Consider the following 14,668-nt stretch of genomic DNA (forward strand, 5'->3'; position numbering starts at 1 on the left):
TGAACTTTTTCACAGTCCATGACTTAAATGCTGATATGCAGTGAGAGAGGAACATAGCTTCTTTTTAAGCACTCATGGAGAGTCACAAAATTTGACCAAAAAAAATCTTCAAAAGTTCCATCAAGTAGGCATAATACAAAAAAAATTATTTGGTCACAATGCAATAAAGCTAGAAATTAATATCAAAACTAAAAAGCCCTTCTACCTAGAAATCTAAAAGAAAAACTATTGAGCAACCACTGTGTGAAAGAGAATATACAAAACAACATCGGAGAATTTCTGGAAAAATATTATAATGAAAAATGTTACATTTCTGAATTTGTGAGCTATTATAACAAATATCAGAAAAAAATCCACAACCTTAAATACATATAAAAAATAACAAATATAAATTAATTAAATTATCAAGGGCTAGAAAAACAACAAACTGAACTAAAAGAAAGCACCAGGAAGGGGATTTTAAAAGATAAAAGCATAAATTAAATGGATTGTAACATATACCCATAATTAAAACTTCAGGAAAAAATCAATAAAAGGGGTGTGGCAAACTTTTAAAACAGGAAGTTTACGAATTCTTATTTAATGGAGAAACATGACAGATGTTTCTTCTAAGGTCAGGAACAAGTCAAAGATGACATTATCTCCATCACTATTTAACAGTGTATTGGAAATATTAACTAGTGTAATTGGACAAGATAAAACAATTAAAATTAAGAAGTGGAAAATACCCTTCACCACTAAAAGAAACCAAGGCTCTTTGGAAAAATAGTTAATTCCAGGTCTTGAAAGGGAAAGTATTGGATGACTGTGAGATCTTATGCCAAAACTCACAGAAGCACTCAAACACTGATGGTACCACATTAAAAAGAAACAAGAACAATTTGAAGAGGGTCTCACCAAATTCGGGACAATTTGAGTAAGAGAAGAAATAATAATTAGAGCTAATAAAGGAGTTTGACAAGGTGTCAGAATATAAGATCAATATACAAAAATCAATTGTATTTCTACATACGAGCAATAAATAATCTCAAAATGAGTATGAAAATTCCATTTACAACTGCATCAAAAAAATAAAGTACTTAAGAATAAACGTTTTCAAAATAAATTTTAAGACTTGTACACTGAAAATTATAAAACATCATTGAAATAAATCAAAGAGCTAAATAAATGGAAAGACATCACAAATTCATATATTGGAAGACTTAATATTGTTAAGATGGCAGTACTCCCAGATGGATCTACAGATTTAACAAATCCCTATCAAAATCCTAGCTATTTTTTTGAAATCAACAATCTGATCCTAAAATTCGTATAGAAATGTAAGGGATCCGGAAGAGTCAAAACATTCTTAAAAGAAAACAACGAAGTTAGAGAGCTCGCACTTTCTGTCTTAAAATGTACTACAAAGCGGCCGGGTGCGACGGCTCACGCCTGTAATCCCAGCACTTTGGGAGGCCGAGACGGGCGGATCACGAGGTCAGGAGATTGAGACCATCCTGGCTAATACGGTGAAACCCCATCTCTACTAAAAATACAAAAAAAATTTAGCCGGGCGTGGTGGCGGGCGCCTGTAGTCCCAGCTACTCAGGAGGCTGAGGCAGGAGAATGGCGTGAACCCGCGAGGCAGAGCTTGCAGTGAGCCGAGATCACGCCACTGCACTCCAGCCTGGGCTACAGAGCAAGACTCCGTCTCCCAAAAAAAAAAAAAAGAAAAAGAAAAAAAAATGTACTACAAAGCTACAGCCATAAAGACTGTGTGGTACTAGCATAAAGACAGACATAGATCAATGGAATAGAATTGAGAGTCCAGAAATAAAATCATACACTTATGGTCAATTTTTTCAATATGGGTGGGAAGACAATTCAATAAGGAAAGAAAGGCCATTCTAGCAAATGGTGCTGGGACGACTGCACGTTCACATGTAAAAGAATTGTTGGATCTCTGCCTCACACCATAAGCAAAAATTAATGCAAAATGGGCCAGGTGCAGCGGCTCATGCCTGTAATCCTAGCACTTTGGGAGGCCAAGGCAGGTGGATCACTTGAGGTCTGGTATTTGAGACCAGCCTGGCCAACATGGTGAAACCACATCTCTACTAAAAATACAAAAATTAGCTGGGCATGGTGGTGCACACCTGTAATTCCAGCTACTTGGGTTGCTGACATATGAAAATCACTTGAACCCTGGAGGCGGGGGTTGCAGTGAGCTGAGATTGTGCCACTGCACTCCAGCCTGGGCTACAGAGTGAGAGACTCTGTCTCAAAAAAAAAAAAAAAAAAAAAAAAAAAAAGGATCAAAGACCTAAGTGTAAGAACTATAAAACCTTAGAAGAAAACATAGGGGTAAATCTTTGTGACCGTGTATTACATAATAGGTACTTAAACAAAAGAAAAAAATAGGTAAATTAGATGACACACAAATTTAAACTTTTGTGTGTCAAGGGGCACTATCTAAAAGTAAAAAGACAACCCACAGAATAGGGAATCTAAATTAGTTCAGACACCATGGAAAGCAGTGTGGAGATTTCTCAAAGAACTTAAAACAGAACTACCATTTGACGCAGCAATCCCATTACTGGGTCTATATCCAAAAGAAAACAAATTGTTCTACCAAAAAGACACATGCATTCGCGTGGTCATTGCAGCACTATTCACATAGTAAAGACACGGAATCAACCTAGGTGCCCATCAATAGTGGATTGGATAAAGAAAATGTGGCACATATACATCATGGAATACTATGCAGCTATAAAAAGAACAAAGTCATGTCCTCCACAGCAAAATGGGTGCAGCTGGGGGCCATTGTCCTAAGCAAATAACTCAGGAACAGAAAACAAATACTGCATGTTCTCACTTATAAGTGGCAACTAAACATTGAGTACTCAGGGACATAAGATGGCAACAACAGAAACTGGGGACTACTAGAGGGCAAGGAAGAAAGAGGGATAAGGGTTGAAAAACTGTTGGGTACTACGCTCTGTACCTGGGTGACAAAATCATTCATACCCCAGTCAATCCTCAGCATCACACAATATACCCAGGTAACAAACCTGCACGTGTACCCCCGATTCTAAAATAAAAGTTGAAAAAAGAATTGGATAGTGATACCAAATTGGATAGTGATACCAATCCTCCACCCTGCTACAAAGACAGAGAGAAAGAGAGAGAGAGACAAAGGCAAAAGGGGAAAGCTCTTCTTTTTAATAGAAGAATATAATCTAATGAATATAGAAGAAATGATATGATTAGAAAATGACCATTTTGGGCCAGGCGTGGTGGCTCACTCCTGTAATCTCAGCACTTTGGGAGACCAAGGCGGGCGGATCACCTGAGGTCAGGAGTTCAAGACCAGCCTGACCAACATGGTGAAACCCCGTCTCTACTAAAAATACAAAATTAGCCAGGTGTGGTGGCACACACCCAGCTACTCGGGAGGCTGAGGTAGGAGAATCACTTGAAACCGGGAGGCGGAGGTTCCAGTGAGCCAAGATCGTGCGATTGCACTACAGCCTGGGCATTAAGAGTGAAGCTCCATCTCAAATAAAAAAAAAAAAAGAAGAAGAAAGAAAAGAAAAATAGAAAATGACCATTTTGTAACTCTCAAGGTAATAATTTATTCAGGAAAGTATTATCAGTGGATATGAAAACCATTAAATGAAGGCTATTAGAGGAATAGGATATGTATAACTTCTCAGAGCATGACCCCACAGATGACTTGCTAATTACAAAGGGAAACCTACTTTTAGGGCAGTCATGTGCATGTATAAGGGTAACCAGAGAACTTATTTTGGGATAATTAGGCAAATATAAATGACTTGATTAGATGAGAATATATAATTATTTTAATGTTTATTTTCTTATGAAAATGGCATTGTGATTGTGTAGGAAATGTTTAAAGAAATGGATACTAAAATATTTAGGGGTAGGTTGGCCAACAGTCTTGGTTTGCCTGGGACTGGGGGATTTCCTTGAACTCAGGGCTTTCGTTGCTAAAACTGGGCAGTCTTGGCCAAAACCAAGATGATGGGTTACCCTAGATGAAGTGTCATGTTGTCTATAACTTTCTTTAGAAAGTTTTGGAAAAAAGAAAAAAAAGAAAGTGGGAGGGCAGTGGAGAGAGAAAGCAAATGTAAAAAATTTTAGTTGCTGACGCTGGGTAAAGAGCCCAGGTTCAGAATTCCTTTAACTTTACTATAGATGGGAAAATTCTAAATAAGAAGTTGGGGGAAATGTTTAATAAGTATTGATTGTTTATTTTGAATTTGTTACCCTCCTAGAAACGTATTTATAATTTCTGTATCTAGATAAATATAATGCATAAATTTGTTAAAAATAAAAAGCCTATATACTTCTGGGTTTGCCCAGATTTTTCTGGACAGATTTTTGTATTATTTGGTGCATTTCATATCTATTATATTTTCAGTGTGGATTGTGTGAATTGTGTGAAGTGTGCCTCTTTATCTCATTTAGCACTTTTGGGTCTGAATTCTAGTTTCTTTTATATCACAATCACAACTTCTGTTTTCTTACTATTTGCATTTTCTTTGTATATGCTCTTTCGGAATAATTTTATTTTAGATATGCCCATTGTATACCATAGACTTGGATTTTGTTTTGTGAGCTTCTCTGAGAAAACTTTGTTTTAAAGTAAATGACTAAACCCATTTGCATTTATGGATAGGGCTGACGTGTTTGGTCTTAGCTCATCATATTATTTCGTATTTATTTTAAGTATTAAATTTACCACATTTATGTATTCTTTTCTCTTTGTCCTTTTTCAATTGATTTTGGTATTTAGAAAAGTTTTTATTTTCTATTAATATGCTGTATAATGCTGCCACAACTTTTTCTTTATTTAGTCTTCTACTACTTGGTTTGTCAGCTTTAAATGATACTGATATGGTTTGGCTGTGTTCCCACTCAAATCTCATCTTATAGTTCCCATAATCCCCATGTGTCGTGGGAAGGACCCTGTGGAAGATAATTTAATCATGGGGGCGGTTACCCTCATGCTGTTCTCGTGATAGTGAGTTCTCATGTGATCTGATGGTTTTATAAGGGGCTTTTCCCCATTTTTGCTGGGCACTTCTTCTTACTACCGCCATGTGAAGAAGACATGTTTGCGTCCCCTTCTGCCATTATTGTAAGTGTTCTAAGGCCTCCCCAGCCATGCTGAACTGCGAGTCAATTAAACCTCTTCCCCTTATAAATTACCCAGTCCCAGGTATGTCTTTATTAAGAGCGTGACAATGGACTAATACAGATACCCTCCAGTTTCTACCTATTACATATATGGCAATCGAGTAGCTTATTCTGCTCTCCTCTGTCTCCCTCTGTTCTTCTATATTTTTATTTCTTTAGTTCTGTTATTTCTACTTTTGGACATACAACATTTACATATTATCCTTACGCCTTTGTCTCTGCCTTCATTTTAGTCTCTTCAATTAAATAAAGGACATGTTCACCACAGTTAGCTGCTGTATTTTCTCCAGTTATCTCTTGGTTTAATGAGGCTTGTTATCTAGCATTAACAGAGTCCTAATAAGGGCCAGTCACAGTGGCTCACGCCTGTAATCCCAGCGCTTTGGGTAGCCGAGGTGGGCGGATCACTTGAGGTCAGGAGCTCAAGACCAGCCAGGCTAACATGGTGAAACCCCATCTCTACTAAAAAGAAATACAAAATAAGCTGGGTGTGGTGCTGTGCACCTGTAGTCCCAGCTACTCAGGAGACTGAGGCAGGGGAATCTCTTGAACCCAGGAGGTGGAGGTTGCAGTGAACTGAGATCGTGCCATTGCACTCCAGCCTGGGCAACAGAGTGAGACTCCGTCTCAAAAGAAAAGAAAAGAAAAGAAAGATTCCTAATAAGGAACATTAAAATATACAGGCATGGTGCCTCATTCCTGCAATCCCAATACTTTGAGATGTCAAGGTGGAAGGATTGCTTGAGGCCACGAGTTCAAGACCAGCCTGGGCAACATAGTGAGATCCCATCTCTCCAAAAAATTAAAAATTAGCCAGGCATGGTGCCACACACCTAAAGTCCCAGCTACTCTGGAGGCTGAGGCACTTGGGCTCAGGAATTTGAGGCTGTAGTGAGCTATGATCACGCCACTGCACTCCAGCCTGGAGGACAATATGAGACAAAGAAAAGAAAGGAAGGAAGAAAAGAAAGGAAAGGAAGAAAGGAAAGAGAGAAGAAAATGTAACTTGAATTTGCATTTTAAAACTATTTATCAATCTTGATAACTGAAGATCAGCTTAACTGGATATAAAAATCCATGGTTCACACTTTCTGTCCTCGAAAAGCACTGCTCCACTGTAGTTTTGATTTGTGTATTGAATCACATGGTCTTTTTGCCTGGAGGTTTAGAGGTATTTTCCTGGGCATACAAGAAAATATCTTACACTTTGACCACTTGGGGTTAATTTTCACACAAAGCATCCTTTCAGTAAATAGATTCAGGATTTTTCAACTTAATCTTTTGGTAAGTTTTATTGGATTATAGCTTTGAATCTTAGTCTCGATTCACTGCTTTGTTTTTCTTCTTTAGAAAACTCAATTATAGGTGTGTTAGATCTTCTTTGTCTTCCATAGCTATTCTTTTCTTTTGGGGCTTTTCATTTTGTTTCAATTCTCTTGGAAATTTTCATTCCAATTTTTCATGTGTTCTTTGTATACTTTTTTGAATTTGTACCTTCTTGCATACCTTATAATTTAGCTCTAATTTTTAGGATTAGTGTGTTCCTTCATTTTCATTTCTGTGCTCAGTCAACTCATTTCACAAATTCTTGTTTTGTACCCACTTCTATTTTGCATCTGTGAGTTTCTGTTTTGTGGGTTTTTTACATGTCATTGATACTACTTGATTTATGTTGAAGTGTTGTACTGTGGTTTTCTCTGCCTTGAAGTTGGGTCTTGAATATTTTCATCAGCTGAAGAATTTTGATTCTCATTTTCTTTTCTTAAAAAATAATTTTGGACGTTCGTTTTCAAGACTGCTGGATTTTCTGTTCATTTTCAAGACTGTTGGATTTTCTTGGGCCGGGTATTTCTACAAATGAGGTTGAAGGAGTTGAGTAGTTTACTAGGTTTATTAGCTCAAGACTGACCTCTTCAGTTAGTACAGTAAAATGCAATTTCCTTAATGAACAGCATCTTTTTTCTTTTCTCTCTCTCTCTCTCTTTTTTTTTTTTTCCTTCTCTGCATGGAGTGGAGTGTTAGGGGAGTTTAATATGTCATCGTTTTTATGAAACTCTTCTTTCTGTAGGATTCTTAACTTCCAACTTTTTCTTCCCTCTTCATCACCAAATTTCCAAGAGATACCTTTTCTTTCTTAGTTCCTTTATTCTCTCCCAGAAGCAGTACCCTCTGAAGACTTAAATGTTTGGGCCCATGCACTTTCAAGCCCCTTCAATTCCCCAGTAGCAAGTGCTGTAATGCAGTATGGCTATTCTTAGTATTTCTCCACTTAGTGTGAGACTCTCTGGGATCCGACTGCATTATATTTTTTTCAAATAATTCCTGTTTTTCTTTTCCTTCTACTTGAGTTTAATAGCTGGGACTATGATTTCCCCTCTTAAATAAAATGAGAATTTGTATTAAATTTCCTAGTATGTAGTAGATATGAGTTGTAATTTTATTTGCTGTTCTTGTTGAGCTGTATGTATGTGTGTATGTGTGTGTGTCTGTATATATGTATTTACTTATTTATGAATGACAGGGTCTTTCTCTGCTGCCCAGGCTGGAGTGCAGTAGCATGATCTTGGCTCACTGCAGCCTTGAACTACTGGGCACAAGCAATACTCCCGTCTCAGCCTCCCAAAGTGCTGGGATTACAGGTGTGAGCCACCATGCCCAGCATGTATGGTTTTTTGAAGATGTGTAGAAAGATTCAGATCTAGGCATCTGTCATTATCTTCTCAGAATCCTTACTATCTAGCCTCAACTTATAAATGCAATATCTATAAATATTTAGGTAAGACTTTCATGTGTATCCTAAATAATTCACCTCTTTTAAATTATCTTTATACTGAGGAAACATACCAAAGTTTTTTTTTAACAAAGATAAAATATAAAAGATGGTTCACCCAGGTCTCTAAGCAATTTTAGTCTGCCTCCCTTCTCCTTGACTCTGTTAGACTAATAGAAGGTTTTCATATTGTGGTGGTGTATATGATCAATGTATCCAGAATAGTCAGGATGTCATGGTGTTCAGTATGTCCAGAGTAGCCTGTCTGAGATGGTCAGTGCCCCCACAATGGTTGACATAGTCAGTGGATCTGGAGGGGTCAGTGTATGTGAGCCACTACTTCGAAGAGAGTGGCTGGTCTGTCCTGACTGATCTAATTATGGACTATTCATTTTTGTGTTTCTGATTCCTCCTTGTCAGGAAATGGCATCCCTCTCTCAGGTTATATGGCACTAGATTGGCAGGGATGCAAAGTGTCAACTACTAATGGGGTATGAGATAGAATTTCTTCATGGGAGGCCTTCTAGGCTTGTTAAAGGGACTGACCCCAGGATCCTGGCAGGAGAAAAACTGGCCACAGGAAAGACTCAGCACTGCTCAGCTCCTAGTCACTTTCAAATAGTAGGGTTCCCTGTCCCCAACTCCTTGTGGTGCTGAGCAAGGCAAAAGGTGGTGCCTTGACTGTGGTCCCCCTGGTAGAGAAAGAGAGAGAGAATCACTGGATATACATACACATATTCACTGGCTGAAATTAATATGGGAAAACATCACATCAGTTGAATTATGGAGCAGGGGAGAAACTCAAGTGATTTAAATGGGTAGTGCTCTCTTATACAAACAGAATTCTCGATAACTCTGCATTTTGTTGTTGTTAAGGCTGGAAAGCCCTCCCCTAATTTTTTAAAATTAAAACTGCAAATATTTAACAATAAAACTTCACATGCAACAAAAATTTTTGGCTTCTTTTGGCAAATTAAATGATGGTGGCAGCATTGAGCCACCATCCGTAAGATGGTAACAACTGTCCAGAACTGAGCAATGGCTCCCCTATGATAGGGCAGTGCCCGCCAGTCCTCACAGCCCCACCACTCACTGCCTCACATTCACCAAGCTCTCACTCATTTTTGTTCCCTAGAGTCATTTAAGTTTTTCTCTTCTGCTATTATCCAACCATCCTTTTTTGTTGAACTCTGCTACCACATCTTAGTTCAGACCATGGTACGGTTACTTTATCGTGCAAATCTGATGGTGTCATTTTTTTGGTAATATACTGCCTACCACCAACCAAATGAAGGCCAGGCCCTTCCCAATATAATTCAATCTTATCATTATCTCCCCGGTCCTGCCTCACACTGCTGTGGCCTCCACCTGCCATGCATGCTCAGACTTCCTTGTGCCTACTATTTCCTCTGCTTGGGTTCCCTTTTGCATGCATCACTCAGCTCAAATATTAGCTCTTCCATGGGCTCTACTTGGCCAGCCAAGACAGTTACTACTTCTGTTGTTTCCTTTGTAGTGCAGTGATCAACTCCAACAGTCATGTATAGAGTAATCTAATAATATGTCCATCTCCTCCAGTACATTGTGAAGAGGTCTCGGGCAAAAACTGGGTCTGATTCATCTTTGCATCCCAAGAGAGTAAAAATGCATAATAAAAGAATCAAAGTTATAACTGGATGACAAGATATATTAGTCTTAGGCCCGGTTTTGTCAGTCAGCTTGGGCTAAGTTATGCTGTGAAAATAAACTCTATCCAAATCTCAGTGGCTTATAAAGCAAAGGTTTATTTTTAATGCATACTACTCATCTATGATGGATTGGCTACATCTCTGGTCCACGTCTTCATTTTAGGATCCAGGTTGAAAGAGCTCTGTGAGGTCGCCAGTCTCACTGCAAAGGAAAAAGAATGGTGACCATGCCCTAGCTCCTAAAACTTCTGCTCAGAAGTGGCACACGTCATTTCTGGCCACATTTCACTGGTCAAAGCAAACCGTATGTCCAAGCATGAAGCCAATGGGGCCGAGGTGTAAAATCCTCCCAAAAGAAGGGAAAGTGGCCAGGCACAGTGGCTCACTCCTGTCATTCCAGCACTTTGGGAGGCCAAAGTGGAAGGACTGCTTGAGCCCAGGAGTTTGAGACCAGCCTGGGCAACATAGTGAGACCCTGTCTCTACAAAAAAATCAGAAAAAAAAATTAGCCCATTGTGGCATGCACCTGTAGTCTCAGCTACTAATGAGGCTGAGGCAGAAGGATCACATGAAACCAGGAGGTTGAGGCTGCACAGTGAGCCATGATTGCATCACTACACTCCAGCCTGGGTGACAAAGCAAGACCCTGTCTCAAAAAAAAAAAAAAAAAGAGGGGACTGGATGTCATTAAATTTAATACAATCTACCACATTGCCATCCTCTTCAGTTCCCCTTTCCTCTGCCTTTTCAGCGGCATGGACAAGCCTTTAGAACATGTTTCTCAGGCTCCTGTGTCAGCTGGCTTCTGGCTGGGTTCAGCTAAGGGAAGCCGCCCCAGAGATAGGAGAGTGTGAGGCTGGGAAACGCCAGAGTGTTTTTCCCCATCCCTCACTATCTCAGGGAGCTTCTCCTACAGCAGCTCTATTTTCTTTGTGGTTCTAGCTCCCATGTGATAGACCTGCTATAGTTTCTGCTTCTGCTGAGTAATCCCAGATGCTACAACCTTAGAGTCATATAATCTGATCTAGTTTCCTAACGTGTAAAACAGGGAGAGAATCTGCTCACATTATGTTTCAAGAAACAGAAAAATCCCTGGTTGTCTAGTGGTTAGAGGGAAAAAAACAAAGAATGTACATTAAAATTATAAACAATAAAGTGCTGGACAAATAAGGAATTTAAGGGTATACGAATAAGGCAATATGGTGTAGCAGAAAAGAAAACAGGACTGGGGATAATAATTCTTGGTTCAAGATCTTGCTTTTCTGCAAATTGGAGACAACATTGTTGATAATATAGTTGTTGCAGAGAGGCATCAATGAAAGTATTTGTGAAACTTTATATTATCAAATATAAAAAGCTATACAAACATTAAATGAATTCACTAGTTATAAGCAGAAAAAACTTTATTTCTATCAAATTGAAAACTATGAACCTTCAAGCAAGATAATCAAAATAATCAATAATACAATTAACAGTTAGGGTAGCATATACAGATCAGACTGGAGGTTTAGATACTTTGAAGCACATACACTGAAATGAAGAGGGCCAGCAACTGTCCCACCGAGGAAAAGCACTCTGACTCATCATAAACACATGACTTCTGGGAAACTTGAGCTGACATTTCACAGGACAGTAAACCAAAGAGACAGGTCGTCATTGGGTTATAGAACTGATCTGAGCTTCAGAGGGATCACAGTGAAATGCCATTGTAACTCAACAATTTCCCCAGAGATCTGTTCATCTTGAAAACAGGAATATATAAAAATCAGTAGTACAAATTCTCATAAAACTAGAAAAGCCCTCTAAGCCCTAATATCCTTGGAGCTTACATAAAGACTGAGTTTTCATTTTTCTTCCCTTTACTCTTCTCTAAATTAAATACAAAATAGTTTGTTATTTAGGACATTTCTGACTATACAGCCAAAGCTTTAAAATGAAGACAATAATAATTTTATAAAATGAATTAGACACATATCAACCCTAGGGGGAATCTTCAAGGTGGTCTGCTCCTTTGAAAAGCTTTAAACAGGAAAGCTTTTATTTAAAGAATGACACTGTGCTTCTGGGAATAACCTAATTATTACCAGAGGAAGGAATTCATATCTATGCCATACAAGAGCTTTCATCCTTTAGAAATGTTTTACTGCAGTATCTCTCTCTCTCTCTCTCTCTCTCACACACACACACACACACACACACACACAATGATCAAATTAGGGAACTCCCTGAAGCATACAGATAATGGCGTTTATTCTGGCAAGAACTGTGCAAATTGTTACAAGAAAGACAAGGGATGGCAAGTATGAACAATTATATTTCAATAGATGCAGGAAGCAGATTTTTTTCACAGTTGAAATACGGCTTCTCAACCTCCGGGGCTTGCACACTTCTCATTTGGAAACCAGACTGGGTCAGTTACATGTGGAAAGAAACAACTTACTACCAGACCACATTTCCATATTAGAAGAAGTCTCCATTACCAGGTTATTTTTTTTAAAGACACCAAATAGACCAGGAGTTACTAAAAATTGAAGGAGATAGTGAGAAAGCAAGTCATACTATGAACAGGACCTCACCTTATGAATTGCCTCTCTAGCAAAATCAACTGCAGAAAGGAAAGACACTGTCTGTTAAATGAAAGGTAATAAACGGAATTCTCAGGTGGACACAAATACCTCCTGAAATCCTGTAACCCAGCAGAGTACAGATGAGACACGCCCTCTGTAGATACAGTGTGCAACTACCAGTGTGACTGAGTGCCCGTTTCCTGTCTCTGCACCAAAGCACCAAAAACAGATTCCAGGCTGAAGCAAATATGTTGCTTTATCTGTTAAAGAGAACAGGGAGCTCAAACTAGGGAAAGGTATAAAAAAGGCCCTTTGAATTTCCTAATCCCTATAGGTACATGAAAACCCGTTTAAATAAACAGGATTATTTCCATTTATAATACAAGGAGGCGAGTTTATATTATTACATAGGTAATTGATGAGGATTTGATTAGCCAATACATGTGATGTGCCTAACGGGTAAACAGACAGTACCTAGTGCCTATACCTGAACACATTTGGAAATATGCGGTATTTATTATTTGAGCAAAGACCTCCAGCAGGCTTCAACTCTTTGGACAAAAAGCTAATGTCAAATACTGAACTCAGGTTCCAGTGAACTAAACTTTATAAAAGCGCTATTTATGGGTTTGTGCAGGCATCTTTCTAAAGTTATCTGGTCTCAACATCTTAAATAGCAGGAAAAACCACAGCGGCCCCTCGCTCCGAGAATCCTTCCTCATTGATGGCTATTCTTACCTTTTTCCTTCCGTACCAAAGAGATGGGCACACCTAGGGTAACCATGGAGCTCATCTGAGCTTGGCTGCTAGAGGGCAGCAGGGGAAGTGATCCCTGGGGAGGGACAAGACAGGAAGTGAATCTCCCCTGGTTACTGCCTCAACTGTTGCACGACAAGCAGATGGTGGGCAAAGGTTTGGATTTGGCATTCAGAGTCATGTTAATGTGTAACGGAATAGAGAGACAATGATACAAAAGTCAGGAGTTAACCTGTGTTCAATGCTTCATCATCGCTTGTTTACCTAAAAGCATTTTAAGAAGGATTAGTTTAACATCAAGACCTTGTTTGGACTGGGAGTAAGGGGGTGATTTGTTCTGATCTCAGGAAGGAAAAGTGAGCAGGGTCTGGATAGCTCCAAGGAGCTCAAAAGCCTATGTGTGAGCACCATGGCTGGGGATGGCTCAAGGGTAAAGGTCACTTCAGGGGCACAACCCAATGGACACCGAAAAGGTAGGTAAGGAACATGAGCTCGCTTCCTTCATAGATTAGCCTGGGCCCAAGCCCAGCCTACTCTGACAGTCTTTTATCCTATTCATAAAGGAGGTCTTATGCAGGAAAACTAAGACTCTCCTCTAGAAGCTTTCTTTGCTTAAGCAAAGGAAAAAGAAAAAAAAAAAAAAAAGGAACGTCATAAAAAGGTGAACATCACTTTGGTGAGCTCTATTTTTTTTTTTTTTTAAGAGACAGGGTCTTGCTGTGTCGCCCAGGCTTGGGTGCAGAGGTGCAATCATAGCTCAGTGCAGCCTCGAACTCCTAGGATCAAGCAATCCTCCTGCCTCAGTCTCCTGAGTAACTAGGACCACAAGTGTACACCACCATGCCTGGCTAATTTTTCATTTTTCTGTAGAGATGGAGTCTTGTGATATTGCCCAGCCTGGTCTTGAACTTTTGGCCTCTGACAATCTTCCCATCATGGCTTCCCAAAGCATTGGGACTACAGGCATGGACTAGCTCCATTATTCTTGGTGTGAGGCCATAAGCAGAACCAAGCAGACTCAAGGCCCTTGGTTGCTTGGCCACTAGTAGCTATTAATAACATCCAGGAACAAGCTCAGTCTTCTGAGTCAGGAAAACCTAGGCTGCAGTCCCAGCTACACTGGTCACCAGCAGCAGAAGCCTGGGCAAGATGCTTCACATCCTTGGGACCCCTGTCTTCTTTATCAACATGAAATCATGGCTATTTCAAAGGATGCTAGAAAGATTAAATGAGATGTTTATGAAGGTCCTAAAACCGCACATTTCACTCAGTAGGTTTTCAATAAACAGTACCTATCTTAAGTCTGCGTTAGTGTTGGAGGCAGCCTTTCCAAGTTCTAAGTAAGTAAGAAGCCTGTTAGGATAATGGAAGCAAACTGAATTAAGAGCTGGGTAGAATGACAGAATGCGAGGTCAGGTTGGCATCTTAGAAACCATCCGAACCACTCTCCTTGCTTAAAGGTGAAGAACGGTCATGTGCGGCAATAGAAAAAAAAAAAAAAGAACAAGAAAAGATGTCCCTTTAATTTTACTTTTGTCAAAACATTTTCAAGATAACTTTAATTTTTACAAAATCATTTAAGGGAAAACTAGTGAGTTGTTGAAGAAAACCAGAAATAGATTTTTTTAAAGCCATTGACCACAAAATAAGCATTATGTTTCAAAGACCATGAAAAAGGTATTTGT

This window comes from Symphalangus syndactylus, chromosome 19 (genome assembly GCF_028878055.3).
Source record: "Symphalangus syndactylus isolate Jambi chromosome 19, NHGRI_mSymSyn1-v2.1_pri, whole genome shotgun sequence".
Classification (NCBI taxonomy): domain Eukaryota; kingdom Metazoa; phylum Chordata; class Mammalia; order Primates; family Hylobatidae; genus Symphalangus; species Symphalangus syndactylus.